The sequence below is a fragment of the Piliocolobus tephrosceles genome, chromosome 15 (assembly GCF_002776525.5).
Source record: "Piliocolobus tephrosceles isolate RC106 chromosome 15, ASM277652v3, whole genome shotgun sequence".
Classification (NCBI taxonomy): domain Eukaryota; kingdom Metazoa; phylum Chordata; class Mammalia; order Primates; family Cercopithecidae; genus Piliocolobus; species Piliocolobus tephrosceles.
Genome location: NC_045448.1, coordinates 33,450,066 through 33,476,682, shown reverse-complemented (window position 1 = coordinate 33,476,682; position 26,617 = coordinate 33,450,066).

Sequence of the window (26,617 nt, the reverse complement as noted above, 5' to 3'; positions counted from 1 at the left end):
ACACTAGCCCTTGTGTGGACTCAGGCTCCAGACCCATCCTAGCACAAAGCGGGCCTCTGTGATCAGGCTCAAGGCCCATCTTAGGGACAGGTTGGCCCCCATGAACCCAGACTTCAGGCCAGCCCCTGCAAACACAGGATCCAGATTCACTCCCATGAACCCAGAATCCAGGCCCACCCCAGGAAATCCAAGCTCCAGGCCTTCCTGCCTGCTGACTCAGGCACCAAGGCAACTTGCCTGAGAATACAGGAGCAAGCCTGCCCTCAGATTCCACCTAACAACCCACCCAGAATCTCTGGATACTGACTGGTGAGGGCTTTCCAAAGCCAATATGTAAAAAGTAGAACAGGTGCTTACTTCTTCATATGCATAGACATCAACATATAGCCACAAAGATAGTGAATAATAAGGGAAATAATACCACCAAACAACAAAATTAAGTAACTGACCCTAAAGAAATGGAGATCTATGAACTGCCTGTCAAAGAATTCAAAATAATCATCTTAACAGAGCTCAGTGAGCTATAAGATAATACAGATAACTAAATCAAATCATGAAAACAACATGAAAGCAAAATAGGGGATTCAATGAGGGTATAGAAACCATAAAAAAGAACAAGGCAGAAATTCTGGATCTAAGCAACATAGTGATGGAACTGAAAATTCCATAGAGAGCTTCAACAGTAGCCTCAATCAAACAGAAAAAAGAATCAGTGAGGTCAAAGACAGATCATTTGTAATATTCAGCCAGAGAAACAACAACAACAACAAAGAATAAGAATGAAAAAAGCCAATACGATATATGAGACAACATCAAGCAATCCAATACATACATTAGGGGATTCACAAAAGTAGCAAAGAAAGAAAAACAGAAGAATGCTTATGTAAAGAAATAATGATAAGAAACTTCCCAAAACTGGAGAGGCAAATGAGCATCCACATCCATGAAGCCCAAATAGCCCCAAGCAGATTAAATATAGAGAGATCTTCACCAAGACACATTACAATCAAATTCTCAAAAGACAAAGAAAAAACTTTGAAAGCAGCAGTAAATGAAATTGAACCCTTATGTCGCATACAAAAAGGAACTCAAAATAGATTAAAATGTAAACTCAAAATAGATTAAAAACTTAAACTTAACACCTGAAACTATAATAAACTACTACAAGAAAACATAGGGAAAAAATCTTGACATTGGTCTGGGCAATGACTTCTTGGATATGACTACAAGATTGCATCAAACAGAAATGCTTCTGCACAGCAACGCAAATAATCAACAGAATGTAGAGACAGCCTATGGAATGGGAGAAAATATTTGCAAACTATGTATTATATCTGATAAGGGACCAATATCCAAAATATATAAGGAACTCAAAGCAACTCAATAGCAATAAAACAAATAATTCAAGTTTTTAAAAGGGGTAAAGGACTTGAATAGATATTTCTCAAAAGAAGAAATACAAATGGCCAATAGGTATATGAAAAAATGCTCAGCCGGGCGCAGTGGCTCACACTTGTAATCCCAGCACTGTGGGAGGCTGATCATGGGCAGATCACGAGGTCAGAAGATCAAGACCATCCTGGTCAGTAGATCGACACCTCCTGACTAACACAGTGAAACCCCATCTCTATTAAAATTACAAAAACAAAATTAGTCAGGCATGGTGGTAAGCACCTGTAGTCCCAGCTACTTGGGAGGCTGAGGTGAGAGAATGGCGTGAACCCAGGAGGAGGAACTTGCAGTGAGCTGAGATCACACCACTGCACCCCAGCCTGGGTGACACAGCGAGACTCTGTCTCAAAAAAAAAAAAAAAAAAGGCTCAACAGCACTAATCACCAGGGAAATGCAAACTCAAACTACAAGGAAGTATCACCGCACACCTGTTGGAATGGGTATTATCAAAAAAGACACAAGAGAACAAGTGTTGGTGAAGATGCAGCAAAAAAGAAATCAGCTATTTAACATACTTATCACCTCACAGACCAATCAAAAAGGAAATCCTTATACACTGTTGGTGGGAATCTAATTAGTATAGTCATTAAGGAAAACAATATGGAGGTTCCTCAAAAAGTTAAAAATAGGGCAGGCAAGGTGGCTCACACCTGTAATCCCAGCACTTTGGGAGGCCAAGGTGGGTGGATTACCTGAGGTCGGAAGTTGGAGACCAGCCTGGCCAACATGGCAAAATGCCATCTCTACTAAAAATACAAAAATTAGCTGGGAGTAGGGGTAGTTTGCACCTGTAATCCCAGCTACTCAGGAGGCTGAGACAGGAGAATCGCTTGAACCCAGGAGGCGGAGGTTGCAGTGAGCTGAGATTGCACCACTACACTCCAGCCTGGGCGACAGAGCAAGACTCCGTCTTACAAAGAAAAAAAATAGAACTATATTTTTAATAATATATAAATATAGTTTTAAATAGAACTATAATATACTTCAGCAATCCCACTTCTGAGTATTTATCCAAAGAAAATGAAACCAGCATGTCAAAGAGATACCTACACCCCATGTTCATTGTGGCATTATTTACAATAGACAAGATGTGGAATCAACCTAAGCATCCATTGACAGATGAATGGATAAAGAAAATGTGGTATATACAATGGAATGCTATTTAGCCTTGAAGAATAAGAAAATTCTGTGATTTGCAACAACATGGATAAACTTGGAGAATATTATGCTAAGTGAAATCAGCCAGACACAGAAAGACAAGTTCTGCAGGATCTCATTTTTATGTGGAATCTTAATAAGAAGTTGAACTCAGAGACAGCGAGTAGAATGAGGGTTGCAAGGGACTGGGAAGGGCTAAGAATGAGGAGATTTTGATCAAAGGGTACAAAATTTCAGTTTGACAAGATGTATGAGTTCTATTGTACAGCATGGTGACTATAGTTAATAATATTACATTGTATACTTGAAAATTGCTAACAGGGTATATCTTAAATGTTCTCACCACAAAAATAATGATTGGTATGTGAGGTGATAAGTATGTTAAATAGCTGATTTGATCCTTTTGAAATGTGTACATATATTAAAACATCATGTTTTACATCATAAATATATACAATTTTAGTATGTCAATATCTTAATAAAGTTTGGGGGCTGGAAATAAAGAATGAAAAGAAAAGTAAATCTCTAGTCCTTATTGAGTCTTCCGAAGACTCTAGTCCCAAGTGACATCTGACTGCAACCTCACAAATGACACTCCTTAATCTGACCTTCTCCTGAATTCCTGGTCCATAGAAATCATACAAGGTAATAAACGATTATGGTTGTTTAAAGGCACTTAGTTTTGGAATGATTTGCTACACAGAAATAAGTAATAAAATAACTTTCTTATCTTTACTAAAATGCATAATGGGCAAATATACAAAAGTTTGCATTTTCTATTTACTATATATCATACCAGGCTGGAGTGCAGTGGTGTAATCTCAGCTCACTGCAACCTTTGCCTCCTGGGTTCAAGCCATTCTCCTACCTCAGCCTCCCCAGCAGCTGGGACTACAGGCATGTACTACTATACCCGGCTAATTTTTGTGTTTTCAATAGAGATGGGGTTTCACCATGTTGGCCAGAATGGTCTCGATCTCCTGACCCCATGATCTGACCCCTCGGCCTCCCAAAGTGCTGGGATTACAGGCGTGAGCCACCGCACCTGGCCTAAATATTCTTAAATATTCCAGTGTCATCAAATATTCTGTCATATATCATCAAACATGTTTTTTTCTAGATGTCTGCACAATACTCTACACTCTCTACATAGTATAATGTATTATGTCTTAAAAGTAGATGTCCGAAAAAATAATGTCTCAATTGTAATGATGAAAGGTTGGTTGAGAAAAAACATATATGCATATATATGCAAGGTAACTCTGTATGCTTTGTTAATACTTTCATTCATTCATTCACCAAATTTAAGATTAGGAAATTGGTATGTGTCATGAACCTGATCTTATGTCTGGTAATCTAGGAGAGGTAGAAATGATTAAGACATGGTTTAAGGTCTCAATTCACACTTGCACAGCACTTGGCTTTTGTCTAAACCTACCTAAAGCCCCAAACGGAGAGTAATCACATATCTGGTATGCATAATTTGAAAAACATGTCTAATCTCTAACACATATAAATTTGTGTCCTAATGAATCTCATTATAACAAATGATACAAAATATTACTTAAACATTTATTATATGTAAGATTATATCTGGTTCCCAGAGGGATTTCTTTAAAATAGGTTTATTGAAACATAATTCACGTACCATACAATTCACTGGGTTTTGCTATATTATATAGTTAATTTTAAAATTGTAATAAAATATATATAACATAAATTTGCTATTTTGACCATTTTTATGTGTACTATTCAGTAGTATTAATTACATTCACAGTGTTGTGCAATCATCACCACTATTTACAAAACTTTTATCACACCAAACAGAAACTTTACAACTGTTAAGAAATAACTCTTGGCTGGGCACGGTGGCTCACGCCTGTAATCCCAGCACTGTGGGAGGTCGAGGCGGGCGGATCACGAGGTCAGGAGATTGAGACCATCCTGGCTAACAAGGTGAAATCCTGCCTCTACTGAAAACACAAAAATTAGCTGGGCATGGTGGCGGGTGCCTATAGTCCCAACACTCAGGAGGCTGAGGCAGGAGAATGGCGTGAACCCAGGAGGTGAAACTTGCAGTGAGCCGAGATCGTGCCACTGCACTCCAGCCCGGGCGACAGAGTGAGACTCCATCCCAAAAAAAAAGAAAAAAAGAAATAACTCTCTATTCTCCCTTCTCCCCCAACCCCCAGTGACCTCTAACCTAGTTTCTGTTTCTATGAATCTGCATATTGTAGATATTTTGCATAAGTGGAATCATATAATATTTGCTCTTTTGTGTCTGGATTATTTCACTGAGCCTGAGGTTTTCAAGGTACGTTCATATTTTAGCACATATGAGAACTTCATCCCTTTTAGTGGCTGAATAATTTCCCATTGCATGTCTATGCCACATTTTGTTTATCTCTTCATCTGTTGATAGACATGTGGGTTGTGCCTGGTTGTGTCTGCCTTTCAGCTATTATAAATAATGCTGCTATGAACATTAGTGTACCATGGAGGAATTTTTTTTTTAAAGCACAAAATAAGGCCCAGACATGAAGGAATTTATAATTAGGTTGTTGAGAGAAGAAACTCTTGGAAAATTAACCACAGAGGCAAATAGTAGTTGAATAAATTAAAGAAACACCACCAGACATGGGATTAAATATATAAGAAAGTATTTATATAGCATTACAGTATATAAATGTTGTAGCATTTTTGAAGAGAGCAAATGCACTCAAGACTGGTGACAGCTTCATCATCAAAGGAGGAAGAAGAAAAAGGTTGTTCACTTCATCATTTACAAAGTTTCTGACATCACAGATTCAGTGGGGTTGAAAACAGGCCATTAGATTTTATGTGTTTAAAATCTGAAAGAGAAGTGATACAAATAAAGGTGGTATGTGATAGAATACTCACTGAGAATACTGGCAGTGAAATCAGAGAATCCAAACGGGTCATCAGAGGGGTGCCCCAGGTTCGGGTAGATTGGGTGTAGTTTCCATGGCGAAGAAGAGATAAGGATGCTTTAAAAGAAAATATCCTAGAAACAAAAGAAATTGAGAGAAGACATTGAGGAAGGATGCATTCATTGACCAGAAGGTGGGGAGACAGTTTCAGATAGAAAACACAGACGTGGGCCAGGTGTGGTGGCTCACACCTACAATCCCAGCACTTTGGGAGGCCAAGGCAGTTGGATCACTTGATACTAGGAGTTCAAGGCCAATATGGTGAAACCTCGTCTCTACTAATACAAAAAATTAACCAGGCATGGTGGCGCATGCCTGTAATCACAGGTGCTCAGGAGGCTGAGGCAGGAGAATGACTTGAGTTCAGGAGGCGGAGGTTGCAGTGAGCCAAGATTGGGCCACTGCACTCCAGCCTGGGTGACTGAGCGAAACTCTCTCTCAAAAACAAAAAAAATTGTGCACACTCCAAGGCTGGGGCACCTCTTTGAGTAGCATGTGGCACAACCACCCCATGCTTTGTCTTTGTCAGAGGGCCTCCATTACCAGAGAAACAGCCCTAGCTCCCAGCAGAAGAAATAAGATAGTATTCCAGAACAGTCTGTCCCCGTGGCCCAGCCTCCTGTTCCTTGGGCTACATACATAATCTCAACTCACTTGTAGGTCCCTGATTCTCTTGCTGTTTTGTGAAATCAACCTGTGGGACCACTCAACCCAGATTTCTTGACCTTCCCTGAAGGCCCATTCATGCCTGACTTAGTCACTTCTTCCTCATTTTTTTTTTTTTTTTTTTTTGAGATGTAGTCTCTCGCTCTGTGGCCCAGGCTGGAGCGCAGTGGCGCCATCTCGGCTCACTGCAAGCTCTGCCTCCCGGGTTCACACCATTCTCCTGCCTCAGCCTCCCGAGTAGCTGGGACTACAGGCACCCGCCACCAATGCCTGGCTAATTTTCTGTATTTTTAGTAGAGACTGGGTTTCACCTTGTTAGCCAGGATGGTCTCAATCTCCTGACCTTGTGATCTGCCCGCCTTGGCCTCCCACAGTGCTTGGATTACAGGCATGAGCCACCACGCCTGGCCCACGCCTTCCTCATTTTCTCTTGATATTTTTTTTTAAATGGTAGTCTCTGCAGGATCCAACAGTTAATGGCACTCACCAAGAGATTTTTCTTTAACTGACTCGGAAATTTGTATGTGAAGGCTAATTGCACACATTCCCTCCCTTCCTTTTCCCCATCCTAGAGGCTGTTGAGGATCACTTCTTGAGGCTCAGTCCTCTAGTCTTCCCCAATGGGACAATGATGCACAATTCTCATGTGTCTGAATATTTAATTCTAACCATTCTCTTCACCTTCCTCTCTTCTACTTCTCAGCCAAGTATTACTTCAGAAAAATCTCACCCTATTTGGGAACCAAAAAATTTTCACAAAAAATTACCCTACTTGGGCCGGGCACGGTGGCTCGTGCCTGTAATCCCAGCACTTTAGGAAGCCGAGGCTGGCGGATCACAAGGTCAGGAGATCAAGACCATCCTGAACAACACAGTGAAACCCCGTCTCTACAAAAATACAAAAAATTAGCTGGGCGTGGTGGCAGGCGCCTGTAGTCCCAGCTACTCGGGAGGCTGAGGCAGGAGAAATGTGAACTCAGGAGGCGGAGCTTGCAATGAGCCAAGATTGCACTACTGCACTTCAGCCTGGGTGACAGAGCGAGACTGTGTCTCAAAAACAAAACAAACAAACAAACAAACAAAAAATTACCCTATTTGGGAACCAAAAAAAAGTATGGCTACACATTAACAGCAGCGCTAGACGTACTTTGTCCTTCAGGAAAAGGTAAGTACAAAGTTTAACTGTAAAATTAGACATAAAAGCCTAAGTGACTCTACCTAAGAGTCACTTAGATAAGGCAGTCCCCTTAAAAAAAAAGAATTCCATCTAGTTCCTCATTTTTCTTTTGTAAATTTGCTTTTCCTCCAACATTAAGAAACAAGATAAACATGATTTATCTCTTATGCTTGTCCCTGACTCTAGTACAGCACCTGGCACTTCCTGGATTCTTTACTAGTGTTGGTTGCTTTGAATATAAGGTGGTTTTGTTGATCCAGTATATACCTTTTCTGTTTGGTTAATTAATATATTATTAATATATTAATGTGATATAATTATTAGCATATTAATATATGATATAATGTATTAATGTAGAATAATACATTAATAGATTTCACTGAATAATTTAAAATGCATACATATTTAAAATAAATAATATAATACATTATAAATACATTGTAATAATTTCATTGTAGATACGTGGCATTTTAGGTGCAGTATGCAGTCACTATTTATAACTTTGTTTCTATGGGGAAAATGTAAAGTGAATTCAGAGCGCCAAGAAAATGATTAAAAACAAACTTTTGGACCATTACCAATTTGTAAATCATGCAATGAGTGGTCACTATTTATATATGTCTTTAACTTTTATTTTGATTTCAGAATTTTCTGACTGGTTAAACTCTAGTTTCATAACCAAATCCTCATGGAATAAGATATGAACCAAAAATATGATCATTCCAGTTGGCTGCAACTCATTGCTAGGATTTCAGAGACCTGTGTTTCCAGGTCTCTGCCACTGGTAGGGCCATAAGAACCTACAGTGTCTTCTGATTTTATCCACTTCCACCAGTTCTATTTTTGTATCTCCATATTTAGCACACAGAAGCTATCTTTATCACCCCAGCTGACTGGCATGAGAGTCCCCAAGGCACAGCAGTTATAGAAGATTATTATAGCATACTTCCTATCCTTCAAATAAGACAATGCAAGATGCAGAAAAGACATCAGCAAGTGCTCACAATGTTGGAAGTATGTGCGTGTGTGCATGTGCACTTGCGTGTGTTTTCTTTGCTAAAGATTTATTTCTTTGTACTAAGTTGTAGGCACTATTAGGAGCATAATGTCTATAACGGTTTCTGGAACTCAATTTTAGGCGGTGTAATTGAATCTATTCCTATACCTAAATTCACTTGAAAACACTATGATAAAGTCTTTTACAACCACGTCATTCAGATTTCAAATTTGGATAATTTTTTTAAAAAACTTCTATCACCCTGTTTCTCAAATGAGGAATCCACAGTTACCCAGCTCAAGCGAAGAGCTGAATCATTCTAATAAGCCAGGTCTCCAAAACTGCCAGTCCTTGGCTTGCTATTCAACTATTCAATTTTACTTGATACAGAATGTTCAGCTCAATGTTTCAGAATGGAGATGACTGTGAGTACAGAAAAGGTAGCAATATCTCATAGTCTAAATTTCACATTATTTATGTAGCTGTGGGCGGCAACATAGCTCTTCTGTTTCGACTTGCACTGTTTTATACAGTAGCCACTAGGCACCTGAAGCTATCTAGCACTTGAAATGAGGCTAGTCTGAGCTGAGACATGCAGTAAGCATAAAGTACACACTGGCTTTCAAAGACTTATTACAAAAAGGGAATAGAAAATGTTTTATTAGTGGTTTTTTATATTGGGTGCATGTTGAAATGTTATCTTGGATATATTTGGTTAAATCAACTATATTATTATTATTATTTTAGAAAGGGTCTTACTCTGTTGCCCATGCTGGAGTGCAGTGGTGCAATCATAGTTCACTGCATCCTCGAACTTCTGGGCTCAAGCAATCCCCTCACCTCAGCCCCCTGAGTAACTAGGACTACAGGCATGCACCACCATGCCCAGCTAATGTTTACATTTTTTTTTGTAGAGACAGGGTCTTGCCATGCTGCCTAGGCTGCTCTTGAAATCCTGACCTCAATCAATCCTCCCACCTTTGCCTCCCAAAGCACTGGGATTACAGGTGTGAGGCACTATGCCCCACTCCTTCCTTAAACTATGATATTAAAATTCATTTTATCTGTTTCTTTTTATTTTTTAAAATGCGGTCACTAGAAAATGCAAAATGAACTATATAGGTCACATTAGTGGCTCACATTCTATTTCTATTTTATTTTTTATTTTCCTTTATTTTTTAAATTTTTTTGAGACAGGGTCTCACTTTGTTGCCCTGGCTGGAGTGTGGTGGTGTGATCATAGCTCACTGTGGACTTGAACAACTGTGCTCAAACAATCTTGTCAACTCAGCCTCCTGAATATCTAGGACTACCAGCACGTACCACCATGCCCAGCTATTTTTTTTTTTTTTTTTTTTTTTAGAGACAGGATCTCACTATGTTGCCCAGGCTGGTTACCTGGGTCCAGGTGATCTTCCAGCCTCTGCCACCCAAATTGTTAGGATTACAGGTGTGTATTTCTACCGGACAGTGCTGTAGGGTGTTCCATAATCAATATAATACCAGTAAGTAGTCTTTAAAACTGGAAGTCAGAGTGCTGCTTCTCCATATCAGGCTCACAGAGGAGAGTATGACTTGGAGTGATGTAACAGCCCAGGCACGTTTAGTTTCCCCATCCAAAGAATTTCAGTAATACCCAACAAGACAGCTATGAACACAGGCCACTAAGAGAAAGAAATAAATGTTACCACCTTACTTAACTGTTTCCTAAGTGATAACACATCCCTCATTATCATCTAAGGGATTATTACTTGTGCCCATTTCATGGCATGGGAACTAGATATTGAATCATTAATTCACTTGTTTTGAGTTTTTGTTGTTTTATTCTCCTGCCCATTGCTATTAAAATGAAGACCAGGGACAATTTAAAAAATAGAAACATGAATTTGCTATTTATAAATGCAATGGAAAGTAACACTTTTAAGATTCTACGTCTGGTCAACAGGCAGTTATTCAGAGGCAAGAGAAGTCACAGCAATATCGCTGTGCATTTCACTGGCTATGTGCACAGGGAGGCGTTCACACTGACCCTGAATATTAATAAACGTGAAAAGTTCAGCACCAAATCCCTGTTTGTAGGATTACCGGATTACTGAATTAAAAACACATTGGAAGTCATTGCTGCCAGCAAAGAATTGTGTAACTGCTGATAAAAAAGAAAAAAAAATAGTGATTTCAGGAGCAGACTGAGAACAAAACAATAGTATCTTTGTAATGTTCTGAAATTGCTGCATGAATAAAGCTGAGACGGGCTCCCCTGCATTTCCCAGTTTGATTTGCTGACCATCTCGTCTGCTCCTAATTGTTTTCTGCCATTCATTTCCTCCAATTGTCAATTATTACTAAAACAATTATGAAAAAAGTGCATGTCTTTGTTTCCTGTTGCTGATGAATGCAGTGAAGTCATAGAACAGGCCAGTGCATCATAATCTTTTCCAATACAATGGATTACGCTGTCACAAACAGGATATAGCCCTTTAGTTGGATGAGAGGCCATCAATGGCACTGCATTAGTACAGACATATTGTCAGGCATGACAGCAAGAAATCAGAACAGACTTAGCTCTGTACATTTGGAAAACATAGTGGGTTTTGTTCCTGATTATAAAAGTAGTACATGCTTATTTATCCTGCAGACAAAGTAGAAAATCAAAAATCACCATTACCCCACCAACCAGAAATTTTTTTTTTTTTTTTTTTTCTGAGACCCAGGCTGGAGTGCAGTGGCGCGATCTTGGCTCACTGTAACCTCCGCCTCCTGGGTTCAAGCGATTCTCCTGCCTCAGCCTCCTGAGTAGCTGGGACTACAGGCATATGCCACCACGCCCGGCTAATTTTTGTAGTTTTAGTAGAGACGGGGTTTCACCATATTGGCCAGGCTAAGAAATTTCTATTGTTAACAGTTGGTGTATGACTTTTTAGCTCTTACTTCTTTTTTCATATGTACATATATATTTTTAAAGCAAATGGGATCACACTATATATATAATTTTGTAGACTTCTTATATTCACTGAATGTAAGTGTAAATGTTCACTTAACATTTACTATGAACAGTTTCCAATGTCATTAAATATTATAATGTAATTGAATGGCTGTATAAAATTTCATATTGTGGAATGTCATTTAATAATTCGCTTTATATTTAGGTTAGTTACAAAATGTATCTGTTATGAATAGAGTCTTTTACATTCATTATTGTCTGAATTTATGATGTTTTTAAGAATAGATCCCTAAAAGATAGACTTTTTGCTTTTTACTAACATATTATGTATTTTAAAGTAAATATTTAGAATCAAAGGTCTAGGAAATCTTAATAAAAAGGCACGTATGTGCATTGAAAGTTTAGTAGCCAAACATAATATATGTGCCTGCCTAAAATGGTAAACAGGTGAAATACTTTTAATGATTAGAAAGTTTAAGATAAATCTAAAACTAGTCTATTCAAAATGCCTTTCGGGCCAACAAGCTCTAAGGGTGTATGTAATTCCACGAAGTCTTCTTCCAGAGTTTCTAGCACAACTAGCCTCCAGCCCATGTAAGAGCCCAAAGATGATTCTGCGAACTCTTGATTATGCTGTTTAGGGATTCCTGAGGAACTTGCTTCTAGTGCCTGGCTCTGCGGTCTCTGGGCTGAACGTTGTTATCGGGTGTTGCCACTAGAGGGCAGCCAGGGACAAGGAGAGGAGGTTGACACCCTTGGTCTTGTTTTCTCTTCAGCATAACCTTTTTCTAAAAATTGCACGACCTCATTTATATGTGGAATATTTTTTAAACCCTAAAATACAGAGATACATAATGAAACAGTGGTCACTAAGGGTGGGGGGGGGGAATAGGGACACATAGGTCAAAGGATACAAAATAGCAGGCACTAAAGAACAAGTTTGGAGGTTGGGTGCCATGGCTCATGCCTGTAATCTCAGCACTTCGGGAGGCCGAGGCAGGCGAATCACTTGAGGTCAGGAGTTCAAGACCAACTTGGCAACATGGTGAAACCCTGTTTCTACTAAAAAATACAAAAATTAGTGGGTGTAATGGTGTGTTCCTACAGTCCCAGTTATTTGGGAGGCTGAGGCACAAGGATCACTCGAGCCCTGGAGGTGGAGGCTGCAGCAAGCCGAGGTTGTGCCACTGCACTCCAGCCTGGGTGACAGAGGGGGACCCTGTCTTGAAGGAAAGAAAAAAATAAAAAAAAACCACAGGTTTGGAGGGTTTGGAGATCTATTGTCCAACCTCAAGATGAAATTTAATACAATTGTATTAGGGATTTTTGTAAAATAAGTATGTTTTAGCCACACATGTCACACAAAGAGGTAACTATATGAGATTATAGATTCTTCATCATAATCTTTATTTCACCAGATAACCAAGGGAAAATTTAAAATGAGCCACTAAGGGGAAAAACAATTCAGGAGATTAATAAATAAGGAGAACCTCTGAGTATAAACGATTTCCATTTTCTCAGAGAGAGTAATCAAAAGATGGAGAATTCTATGAGGGCCACCAAAGTTCGGAACAATAGAAGACCTGGCATCTGGCTAAAAACTGGGTTCTAGCGTGAGCAATTGGTACCCTTAGCTCTTTGCAGATGGAGAAAGTGAATCTAGAGCCAGAGGCTCAACATTCTGTATATGAGTCCCAGTTGTGAGGGCTTTGGCTCCTACACACGGTGGTTCCATTTTCCATCTGCCTCTCATTAATGATCATGGACACGTTACTTAATCTCTCTGACCTCACTTTTCTCAACTACAAAATGTGGCTGGCAATAGAACCTGCTGATAGATGGCTGCAGAGGCAAAAGGAGATAACGGAGATAAAAGGCTTGACATAGAGTAAGTGTTCAGTAAATGTTGGCCATTTTTATTTCCAGTTCTTACCTCCTTCCTAAGCTGTTTTCCATTCTCAGCTGTTCGCTTACTATTTCTGACTATTCCATCATTCCCTCAAATTTCCTATGTTTGAAACCAAAATCCTCATCCCTCTCACTAACTCCCTGACCTGCTGCTGTCTCTTTGACCATTTCTTTGAATGGAGCCATAAAACATAACATCCTCTTGAACGCATTCTCTCCTCCTATAACCATACCCAATTAGTTTACAAAACACATAGATTTGTTCTCAGATTTGTCTCCATTGGGCTTCTCTCTCTCTGTTTTCATCAGAACCCAGACCTCAGTGCCCTCATCTCTTCCCCAGCAAGTTCTGCCTCCAACCAGCAGATTTTATGCATGCCACTTCCCTTTTCAGAACTTCTCATTGGCCCCAGGTGTCTTTAAATTCCTGACTCCTTAGTTCACCATTAAAGTCCCATCACCTTCTGAACCCAGCCTCCTCCAGGCACTTCTTTCCTGCTCCATAGGCTCATTCCCTCTGCTGCTGTCAAGCTGGCTGATTCTCAGTTCCCTTGAAGAGTTGCCAGATTTGGGAAATCAGAATACAGGGCCCCCAGCTAAGTGTAAATTTCCAGTAAACAACAAATAATACTTTCGTATAAGTAGGTGCGATGCACTAGGTCTCATACACAGTTGTGCAGTAGGGCACACTTAGACTAAAAAAGTGTTTGTTGTTTATCTGAAATTCACATTGAACTGGGCATCCTGTATTTCATCTGGCAGCCCTATTCCTTGGGCGCAGGAAGGCCATTCCTGCCTCTGCTCACACTCACAGCTCCATTCTTATCTTAGATGCCCTCATCTCCCTCTATCCATCAGATCTCCTCCTGCTCACCAAGATTCAGCTCAGCCTCAGGCCTCCATGAAGCCTGTCTGGATCAGGTCTTCCTTAGGTGGCACTCATTATCTACATCATTAATTTGGCTCCACATATAAGATGCCTTGTGTCCTGTATACGTCCCTTTTTCCAACTTAACTTGGAGTTTATCAAGGATAGAGATTATATTATAAGTTAGAAAACCTAATAAATAGGTGTGGTGCTGCTTGTAGACCTGTAATACAGGATGAGACAGTAGGACAAAGGTCTCCAAAAGCCAACTGTCTGAATTTAAGGTGCCTGTATACACAAGAAACAACATACAATACCCCTCTACCCCATCCAGCATCAGGCCAGATGGCAGGTGGGTGTAGTTTCCCATCCGAAGGAGAAGGAGACCTTGGCATGTTTCTCCCACATCCCTCTTCAACACATCCCGCAAGTTCCACACTGTATTTGGTGACATCTAAATTTCTTGCTGCTTCACATAGTCTCTTCCTTCAGTAACCTGATTTTACTTGTATTTAAATGTGAAGGCCAGGGTTGGCTCTACTATGTAAACTGTAAACACATAGTGATTGTAGGAGTATTTCTGGAAATAAGGCAATAAATTTCTATGTAATTAATAAAAAAGCTTAAAAACTTGATAATTTTTTTCAAAATTAGCTCACTCTAACTTAAAATGTTCTCAGCAGCTTCTAGATACATCACAACAATCTGTAGAACTATTAAGCAATTTCCAAGAACTGTATTTTAAATACCTGGCATTTCATGAATACTTTTTTTTGTTGTCGTTTATTTGGAGATGAGGTCTCACTCTGTTGCCCGGGCTAGAGTGCAGTGGAGCTACCCTGGCTCACTGCAACCTCCACCTCCCAGGGTCAAGTGATTCTTCTGCCTCAGCCTCCCAAGTAGCAGGGATTATAGGCATGTGCCACCACGCCCAGCTAATTTTGTATATTTAGTAGAGACAGGGTTTCACCATGTTAGCCAGGCTGATCTCAAACTCCCGACCTCAGGTGATCCACCCGCCCTGGTCTCCCAAAGTGCTGGGATTACAGGCATGAGCCACCATGCCCGGCCCATGAATACATTTATAAATCTATGGTCATCTGGAAACCAATGACCAGCAATGAGCCTTTTACAAATGAAAAAATATATTCTTGGAATAATACATCTAACTCATAATTTTACCTTTCTTAAACCTTACATACAGTTAAAACAATTTCATTCTCATAATGTAAACATATGAATGTGTCAAATGTGAACATTGTTTTGAAACTCTAAGGGAAGTAAGTTCAACATGATCAGAAATGAGAATTGCTGTAAGCAACATTTGCTGTCATTAGAGCCATGTGGAGTGGCAATTAATTAAGTCACCTTAGATTCCACTCTGTGGAAGAGCTAAAGTGGACTCAGAACTGACTCTGCAGCACTGAAATGTCCTGAAAATAAATGCTGAGGGTTTATTTGTTTCTTCAGATCTATCACATTTATTCAGATTAATTTCGTTTCCCTCTGTTTTCTTTTTTACCACTTAAGTTCAACTAAGAAATCATGCTCTTTCTATTCAAACATATTATACTTTCTAACAGTTTCCATGGAATTACAATTTTCTAATCAGTAAATAACCCTTAAATTCTCCCAGGAAAGAAGATGGCCAGTGGGATCCACACTGAGCCAGAGCCGAGTCCTGGCCTCCTGTGCCGGTCCTGGCTGGCTCTGCTTTTCTGGCTTCCAGCTTTGCTATCTTCTTGGGACAAATTCTAAACATCCCAATCTCAAGCAGGGATAGGGTGAAATAACAGCCACACATTTCCTTCTGTTCTTCCTTTTCAATAATCCACCAGAACCGTGTTCCTTTGTTAAGTCATTGTGGTAACATTAATCAAGTTACTCCAAGACACAAATGTGGTTATTATCAGCAGCGGATGCAAATATGGTGCATCATTTAAACAAATATGCTTGTTTAATGGCAAAGAATGTTAAAAGAATTTGGAATGTCCCTAGAAGCTTTCCAAGTTTTTGTGGGCAGCATCAACTGTTCTTGGATTTAATCCATTTCCTTTCGACCTTACCATTTCCAAACCCAGTGACATTTTTCAAGGCACTCAAAACAGAATGAACGAATGTTTGGAAATAATAATTTAAATCTACATAACTACTATGAACACTTTCTATCACTGGAAACTATTCAGTGCTGTTTTTTGTGGTTCTAGAAGATTCTCCATTGTCGGAAAAATCAATGTTCAAGAGAAAAAACCTGTATTAAAATTTTCTTATCTTCGCTTAATTTTATGCAAAATTTAAATTTTATACGTAACTTTTATACAATTGTCCATTTCTGTTTGAAGGCCTATTTATTAAAGGTATTCTAAACTATTATTGATCAAAGAAATTGTAGGTGGATTATTAATCAGCAATTTGAAAAGGGCAGACAAGCAGACAAATGTCAAAAATATATTTTTAAAGGTGATCATCAATGAAATTATTTATACTATCTAAACCCCTGATAATAATGAAACTGAAGACAGTTCATAGAGACATTGTCAAGAAACGTTTTAAAATATTTATTGTAAAAAACTGAAGATGTCATAACTGAGGCTACATTTCTTCAGAGATATAAGCAAAGCATATTGAAAAGTTACATGAAGATCGGACCTCAGATCATATCCATTGTCTGTGGCTAATATCCATAGTTCATGAAGTGCATTAAGACACAACAACAGACAGATTTTTAAATGACACTTACCTTAATTTGCAGAACTGCAATAATGTTCATTCCTATAGTGAATCATCTTTTTCTTTCCACTTCATCACCTCTAGCAAGTTTCTCTTCAACGTGCCTAAACACCTAGAATTCCTGTTCTCTCTTCTAAAGTGCTGTCATCACCTCCATTGCCCAAATCCAGTTCAAAAGTGGGGAGGGAAAAAAATTGAAATTTGCAAGCTGTTTACGCCTAACAACAACATTGAAGCTGCTAAGCTTTGAGCTCAATGAATTAAAGGTTGTTTGGCTAAATGGCAGGCAGACTTCCTCCTATTCTTTCCGAACTTAGTTTTCCTGCCTCCAGTGGAGCTTTTTCCTTTCCTGGGCTATAAATAGGCTGGTCCTAAGAGTACTGAGGAAAGAAGATGGCAGGAAATGTATTTGATTTCAGAAAGCAGCAGCCTTAGGTATATGAGTGCGTGTGTGTTTCTTTCAAATGAGTACCAACAAACAAACTAAAGAAAATTTGGCCTCAAATAATTCAGCTTTGGTCTGTGCACCATAGTCAACATTTTCTTTAAGTTCCTGTAGTCTCAGTTTAAGTTGTCATATCCTATAGATACTTAAATATGGTTGATTCTTCAAAGTGGGAGTGTCACTCTAGAATGAAGGGACACTTTAATTTGTGACATACATATTTTTTGCTCTTTCAAATACTGTACTATGCATGCCATGCTTTAAAAACATTAATTTTAAAGAGAATTTTTAAAGCTGTTATTACTTAAGGTCCTTCATATAATTCTATTCGATGTCTATGTATTGATTTGTTATCTAACAGTCATCTATTTATCTGTCACCTCCCTCACTTACTCTGTCATTCCACACTTACTGTCTGTCAACAGTAAGTGTTTGCTTCAGCTGCTCTTTACGTGGGTAACACTTTGAGAAGAAGCACAAGGAATTTCTCCATAGGAGGGCCTACTTAAAGAGTGGTCCAAGGACCGGCCTGGTGCGGTGGCTCACGCCTATAATCCCAGCATTTTGGGAGACTGAGGCGGGTGGATCACGAGGTCAAGAGATCAAGACCATCCTGGCCAACATGGTGAAACCCGGACTCTACTAAAAATACAAAAATTAGCTGGGTGTGGTGGCATGCACCTGCAATCCCAGCTACTTGGGAGGCTGAGGCAGGAGAATGGCTTGACCCCGGGAGGCGGAGGTAGCAGTGGTCCGAGATCATGCCACTGCACTCTAGTCTGGCAACAGAGCGAGACTCCGTCTCAAAAAAAAGAAAAAAAAGAGTGGTCCAAGAACCAGTAGCATCAGTAACCCTGGACCAGAATCTCTGGGGCTGGGAGCTCAGGTAATTAACTTCAGGTGATTCTGATGCTTACTAAATAGGAGAAACACGAGTCTACCTAATTACTTTGTGTGCACGTTTATTAATATTCCTTCGAAAAGGAATTTAAGACAGTAGATTTTTTTTAATGTAAGAATCAGAAAATAAGGTATGTGCTTTTTATGCTGGCGACCTCCATCTAGATGACTAGAAGAGTTTTTAGATCTAATGTTAAGAAGACACACTAATTTCCCAATTACTTGGAGAAGCTACCTAATGTGAGGCAAAAGCAGTAGAAAGAACAAAAGGATGGTATTTAAGAGAGAGACAATAGCACTCACACACCGTGAATAGTCATCACACATATAGATAAATTCAAAGCAAATTTTACCAACACGTATATCTGAAAATTATAAGTTGTCTGAAATAAGACAAAACCAAAGTAAACAGTGAAGAAATGAAGCTTCTAATGGAAATAAAATGTCCCAGCCCACCCTCCAACTTTTTTTTGTTTTTGAGACAGAGTCTTACTCTGTTGCCCAGGCTGGAGTGCAGTGGCACGATATTGGCTCACTCCAACCTCTGCCTCCCAGGTTCAAGCGATTCTCCTGCCTCAGCCTTCCAAGTAGCTGGGAGTACAGGCATGTGCCACCATGCCCGGCTAATTTTTGTATTTTTAGTAGATATGGAATTTCACTATGTTGGCCAGGTTGGTCCTGAACTCCTGACCTCAGGTGATCCACCCACCTCGGCCTCCCCAAGTGCTAGGATTATAGGCGTGAACCACTGCGCCTGGCCCCCAGCCCCTACTTTTGTTTAGCAATTTGATTATTGTTTTGAAACCCAGTCATTTCTTGTCCATGCTTGGGTTTCATACTAGGCCTCCGTATAATAGAAGCAATAGGTTGAACAATGAGTTCAAGCCAGAGCTGATAAGGAAAAAGTAAGGGTGTCCACACCCTAAGTACAGATGGGGAGGAAAAGATTTCTTCAGAAAGAAAGAGAGAGACAGAACAGCAGGGAGAGAGAAAAAAAAGAGGGTGAGAGAGAAAAAAAAAAAGAAAAAGAGAGGTGAATGACTTCCTTGTAATAGCAGAAAGGAAGAAGGAAGTCTATGGTGGTCAGGATATAACAGCTGCAGTGTATTGAAAGAGCTAGAAAGTACATGAGTTGACTTTGGCAAGAAAATGGCTGGCAATGGGGTAATATGTTTTTGGGAGCAAACCATGCTCCCATGTGAGAAGAATGAATGCTTCTAAGAAACTCCAAGTACATTTACCAGGCTTCTTTCATTGTCCTCTGGAAACAGTCCTTCTATTTTTTTGTGGGGAAGTATTTTACTTGTCAAAAGGAACAACGTCACAGAACTCCCCGTATTGCCCATCTCTAGAAATGAATCATTCAAATGTCTACGGGAACAACAAGGCTCTGTATTCTTAATCTAAAATTAATGACAGACTCTCCCAAAAGGCATAGTGGGAAAAAGTCAAAGGCCTTGTTAGGAAAGATAATGTATGACATTCTTCAATTATTTTGGTTCTGTCAGTGGAGGAAAATACGGTTTTTAAAATTGAAGTCACCTAAAAAGTTTTCAATGTATACAATATAGAGAAAACCTAAGCAAAAGTCCTCCAAGAAAATGTAAAAAAGAGTCTGCATATTATTGCTTAACTAAGACGAATGTACTTATGCATCTGAGCCTGTCGGTCCCGTATGTATTTTTAATAGTAGCTTATCTTTGTCCCCAAAGCACAGAAGCTTTAGATAATGACCAAATTGTGGGCTATGAACGGTGTTCCTTTGACTTGAATTGTTGCATCATACTAATGAAAATAAGTCAAAACTGCTAGAATTACCACTCAAAAGAACACAGGTTAAGGAAGGCTCTCTAAATCACAGCAGGAATACTCAAAAGGTGGTTGAAAGTTAGGAAGGACTTCTACATATTAAAAATACGATATAAGAGTTACTGACTCTTTGAAAGAGCTAGAAGACTTAGTGGGATAGAAATAAAGCTTTTCCGTAATTTAAGTTGATTTGTGTTCATCAGTAGTTTATTTAGACTGATTCTCAGTAAACATAATGTTAAAGTTACCTTGCAAATTACAAAAATCTTGGCACAAATAAAACAGTGTGCAATATCTCCCAAGAGAAGCCCAGCCTTGGTAAAGTTCAGTTGGAAAATCTAAGCCAGACTGCCTTCCCTGCACTAGGCTTTGGTTTCTATTGGTATTCTGTCACTCTGCCATGCACCTAAAATAAAACGGCACGAGTTTTTTGTGTAACAATAACAAAAAAGACAACTTGAGACTCCCCGATAATAAAGTCTAGAGCTCGTTCAGTTTTGTTGAAGCTAAAATCTGATGTCATAATAACTAAAGGAAATTCTAATTGGTGTTATGGTAAAAGTTTTCCTACTAATTCTGAAACACGGACTCTCATTTTGCTGTTTCTGCTAGTTGTATGTTCCTTTGGGAAATGCCTTTAGACTCAACTCTAAGGTTGTTTGTGAAGCTTTGGAGGAAAAGAAGAAGCAAAACCATCACTGGGAGTAAAATACACAGGAAACAAAACAGACCATGGTAGAGACAGCTCACAGCACCCATCTGAAGGCAAAAGGGACTGCTATGGGCGCCAAGAGCACGCACACCTAACTATTGGCTGATTGTGTGCAGTAAGGAGGGAAGAAAGGAGGGGAGAGAGCAGGGCAACAGAACTGATTTATCCAACAACAATTAAACTTTATCGTTTTGGCAGTCACTGTAGTTGAGTAAAAAGCCAAGCAGGGCTGGGCGTGGTGGCTCACGCCTGTAATGCCAGCACTTTGGGAGGCCGAGGTGGGCAGATCACAAGATCAGGAGATCGAGACCATCCTGGTTAACATGGTGAAACCCCATCTCTACTAAAACTACAAAAAAATTAGCCGGGCGTGGTGGCGGCCACCTATAGTCCCAGCTACTCGGCAGGATGAGGCAGGAGAATGGCATGAAACCGGGAGACAGAGCTTGCAGTGAGCCGTGATAGCACCACTGCACTCCAGCCTGGGTGACAGAGCGAGGCTCCATCTCAAAAAAAAAAAAAAAAAAAAAAAAGCCAAGCGGTGGATTGGTTACGGAATTAATAGTCTATACAAGTTCCTTGCTTATACAATAGATAAGTTTGAATTCACAATGGGGTCAATATACTCCATACTCCCCCGACACACATAATTATGCAACTGAGTTTATATTTAAGATTGGCAAGGTAAACACAGCCATCAGCTTTATAATTCTAACAAATTGTAGGGTGCAAATTCACACTGGTTAGATGAAGCAAGTTAAAAATAACTGAGTATTCAGAGTGACTAAGAAAATCTCTCTTCCTTGCTGCCACTGAAGAAGCCAGCTGCCTACGAAGACGAACACACGGTAAGGAACTGAGGGTAGCTTCCCTCCAACAGCCACCAAGAAACTGAAGCCCTTTAGTTTGACAGCCTCCAAGGAACTGAATGTTGCCAATAACCACATGAGCTTGGAAGCAGATCATTCCCCAGTCGAGCCTCAGATGACCAAAGTTCCAGCTAATACCTTCTTGCAGCCTTTTAAGACCATGAGGCAGTGACCCAGCTAATCCATGTCTGGCTAAGCCAGCTATAGGAGAGGAGCTCCTGTCAATGTGATTTGCAGTCTTATGTAAGGTAATCATGTACATGTGATCCTGGACATGCAAGTCACCTTTGCTGCATTCAGTTGTCTAGAAGCAAGTCACAGGTCCTTCCTGTGATCGGGTGAGGGATCAAGGCTGTGACTACCAAGAGTGGGATCATGAGGGCCCCCTGTTTGTCTGAAACAATGGATGACTGACCTAGAAAGAAGAAGAAAGTAGACATCATACAGACCATCCTGGCTAACACGGTGAAACCCCGTCTCTACTAAAAATACAAAAATTCGCTGGGCGTGGTGGCGGGCACCTGTAGTCCCAGCTACTCAGGAGGCTGAGGCAGGAGAATGGCGTGAACCTGGGAGGCGGAGCTTGCAGTGAGCCGAGATCGTGCCACTGCACTCCAGCCTGGGTGACAGAGTAAGACTCTGTCTTCAATCAATCAATCAATCAATCAATAAATAAATAAATAAATAAATAAAATAAATGTTTTGAGACTCCATCTCAAAACAAACAAATGAAAAAGAAAGTAGACATCGTACACCAGGTGGTTACTAAAGGACAGTTAGGGACAGTGCTACCCAAAGGTAAAATAGACAAAACAACTTAATTTTTCCTCTTTCAAACCACTGGGAAGTGCATTTCCTTGAGAAAGATCAGGGCATCTCTCTACTGTTATGCACACTTGAGCAACTCAGGGACCTAAATGTCCTCATGCTGTATCTTTGAGGTCCTTTCAGTGCTAAGCTTTTGTGACTTCAGACCTTCCTTTCTAAGCCTCTCAAGACATTTTGGAATGCCACAAATCCTGGCTGTATTCATACAAAGTGCTTTGATAACCAGTGTGTCACTGTTGACGTCTTTATAGAACAATACTGGGGAGAAAGAAAACATTTAATAGATCAGTCCTCTAGAGAAGTTAGAAGTCAAATCTATTAGGGCGCTATCCTCTGATCCAATTTTTGATTTTCCATTTAACTGTTTATATTTCTAAAGCATGATGTCATATAAAAAATACTCAAGACAAAACCATTATAAACTTCACTTTTTACAGGCAAATTTGGGGCTAAAAATTATGTTCTCTGTGGGGAGCAAATTACATTTCACATCCAAGTAATATTGAGTACATCAAGAAGTTACTTTGGCAGTGTAAACTCACACCCTCAGATGATTTTGAAAGGGCTTTCAAAATCAACTTTTTAGCTACCCATCTGACAGGCAAATATCTTCTGGAACATGAAGAACAAATTATCTTATTATTTCTAAGTAGAAACTGATAGACTGTCATTATACTTCCTTGTGATGTCATAAACATAAATGACTCGATTAAAAATAAAATTATGAATTTAATCTACATAAGGCAAATCCAAATTGCTTGCTCACTAGATCAGTGAACTTTTTCTTCAGGCAAAACATTAAGTTCTAAAGTATATGGAATTTTAAACATATATTCACAGTTATTCTTCTATGAACAGACTACACAATGACATTAAGTTCTAAAGTACATGGAATTTGAAACATATCTTCACAGTTATTCTTCTGTGAACAGACTACACAATGATATCATAAATGTTCTCTAATACCTCATTAAGAACACAGATTTAAAGCTGTAAATCAGGTTGAAACTAGGAATGCTTAATTTCCATTTAGGGGCTGAAGAGGATGAAAAGTTTAAGAAGGAAATGACTTTTTAGAGCTATATGAGATCAGAGCATCTAAGAGTCTAGATTTAAAACACTAAGCACTAAAGTCACATTCTTGGAACAAGCATCATGTTAGAGCTCCTTAATATACAGCTTGCTCAAATATCAAGTATTAATGTGCAATTAATTCTGAAAGAAACCACATGCTACAAATTGTATTTTATTTGGACAATAAGGCCTGCAAAATTCTTTTTTATAAACTGTATTTTTTCAACCCCATGTAAGTCCCTACTAAGTACAAAGCTCTGAGCTTGAGCCATAAGAGAAGAAATAAAATTAAACATTTGGACTTTTCCTCCAAAAGAAGCATACTTTCTAAAGCAAAATTTCTCAAGTCATGGTCCAATGATAGCCTGTATAAGAGTAATGTAGAGAGGGCCTGGCACGGTGGCTCACGCCTGTAATCCCAGCATTTTGGGAGGCCAAGGTGGGTGGATCACGAGGTCAGGAGATCAAGACCATCCTGGCCAACATGGTGATACCCTGTCTCTACTAAAATACAAAAAATTAGCTCGGCATGGTGGTGTGCACCTGTAATCCCAGCTACTCGGGAGGCTGAGGCAGAAGAATCACTGGAACCCAGGATGTGGAGGTTGCAGAGAGCCAAGATCGCGCCACTGTACTCCAGCCTAGGTGACAGAGCAAGACTCTTCTCAAGAAAAAAAAAAAAAAAAGAGTAATGTAGAGATGTTATTGAACGTGCAGATTTCTGAGCCTTGGCCCCAGAAGATTGCTAGTTTAGTAGGTCTAGGGTAAGCCTTGGAATATGCATTTATAATAAACCTGTGATTCTTATTGTACATTGAAGTTTGAGAGCCAATTATAAGGTGTCACTGGGGTGACCCAGAGATCAAAACACACCTTTTAAACTAATACAACAGAGTACCTAAAAGAACAGGTTATGCAAGTATTAAGCAAATTCTGATTATAGCTGTAGCCAACATCAAGTTTCCATATTGGAATACATGTTATGGTGTACACTTTCTTTAAAGTCTGTTCTAATTAGTCCTAATAGTAGCAAATTTATTTTGAATTTTCTAGAAAAGGTCTGAATGGAGGGACCATTTCTCTTCCCGAGTGCATTAAAATTTTTATTTTGCATTTTAAAAATTGTGGTAAAATATACCAAAGATAAAATGTACTATTTTAATCATTTCTAAGTGTACAGTTCAGTAGTGTTAAATATATTCACATTGTTGTGAAGCAGATCTCCGGGACTTTTTTTTTCATCTTGTAAAACTGAAACTCAATATCCTTGAAAACAACAATTCCTCTTTTTTCCCTCCCTGTAGCTGCTGACAACCACCATTTTACTTTTTGTTTGTATGATGAATAGCCTGTTTAAAAAACCCAATACATGACAATGTGTCAGGTACGCAGAAAAGGAAGAAGAACTGAGTCCCAACATCAAAATCAGGGGTTTGGTTTAAGAAATGAGATAATAGGCTGGGCTCGGTGGCTCATGCCTGTAATCCCCGCACTTTGGGAGGCCGAGGCGGGTAGATCACAAGGTCAGGAGATCAAGACCATCCTGGCTAACACAGTGAAACCCCGTCTCTACTAAAAATATAAAAAATTAGCCAGGTGTGGTGGTGGGCACCTGTAGTCCCAGCTACTCGGGAGGCTGAGGCAGGAGAATGGCGTAAACCCAGGAGGCAGAGCTTGCAGTGAGCCTAGATGGCGCCACTGCACTCTAGCCTGGGCAACAGAGCCAGACTCTGTCTCAGAAAAAAAAAAAAAAAAAGAATTCATACAGAAATATTTGGATCATCTGATCACCACCTTTTAACCAAATGTTGTCATGTGATTTGAGAGAATAAATTTATGTAAGTAAATAGGTAGAGAACACATATGGACCCAGAAAATGAATCAGTGGAGAACTGTATGAACCAAAATATACAATATTTAGAAGAGAGAACAGTGAGGAAAGAAGCAAGACAGACTTTGAAGAAAGTGCACCACAGCAGACAGTCCAACTCATATGAGTGCAGGACAATTTAATCTTAAAAAATGTCATCTGTCACATTAAATTAATGCTATTCATTTAAATATATTCATTTTACTGTTTCATTTGTATGTCATTAGTATTTGTTTTGTGTTGTACTTGCAAAGGAACAATGAACATAGGGAGTTCATGTTTTATGTTTGAATATGTAAGTAATAAAAAGGAGCAGTTCAGCACTGGGAAGCCACAAGGAGAATTTTTAGGCTGAATGTTTGTAACGGAATGACTGTGGTGCCCCAAAATTCATGTTCATCTACAACCTCAGAATATAACTTTATTTGGAAATAGAATCTTTGCAGATGTAACTAGTTGAGGATCTGAAGGAGAAGTTGTACTAGATTTAAGGTGGGACCTAAATCCAATTACTGCTGTTCTTATGAGAAGAGGAGAGGGCACACAGACATACATAGAAAAGAAGGCCATGTGAAGACAAAGTAAGAGACTGGAGTGATGTGGCTACAATTCAAGGAACATCAAGGAATACCTGGAACTACCATAAGCTAGAAAGAGGCAAGGAAGGATTCTCCTGTAGGACCTTCAAAGGGAGTACAGTCCTGCCAACACCTTGATTTCAGACTTCTAGCCTTCAATATTGTGAGAACACATTTCTGCTGAGTTAAGGCATCCAGTTTGTGGTCATTTGTTCCCACTGCCCTAGCTCTATGGCAGTTCCTAACAACTACACAATCAAGGTTTACAGGTTGCCAAGAAAGAGATGTCCTCAGCTCTGTGGAAAGCAGGATGGGGTTTAAGGTCAGTTGACTCCCAGTAAAGCAGAATCTTCTTTTTATCCAGTAGGCCACACACCTATTATTTGTATATATTTTTAAAAGTATGAGCATGTGAAAAGCATTTGGAAGCGCAAGCACGGTATCATGCAGGTCCATGAGTTTTCACAGTATGCCACTCACTGGCATTCACAAAACTGCTGGGACAATGCAAAGGCCACACTCATTATCAGACACAGAGACACATCTATGATGTGGCTTTTCATTTATTGCTGTGGCTTTTCATTTATTGCTGTGGCTTTTCATTTATTGCCTCTGTCTTTGTTCAGGCTGTTATAATAAAATATCAAAATCTGGGTAGCTTATAAACAACAAAAATTTATTTT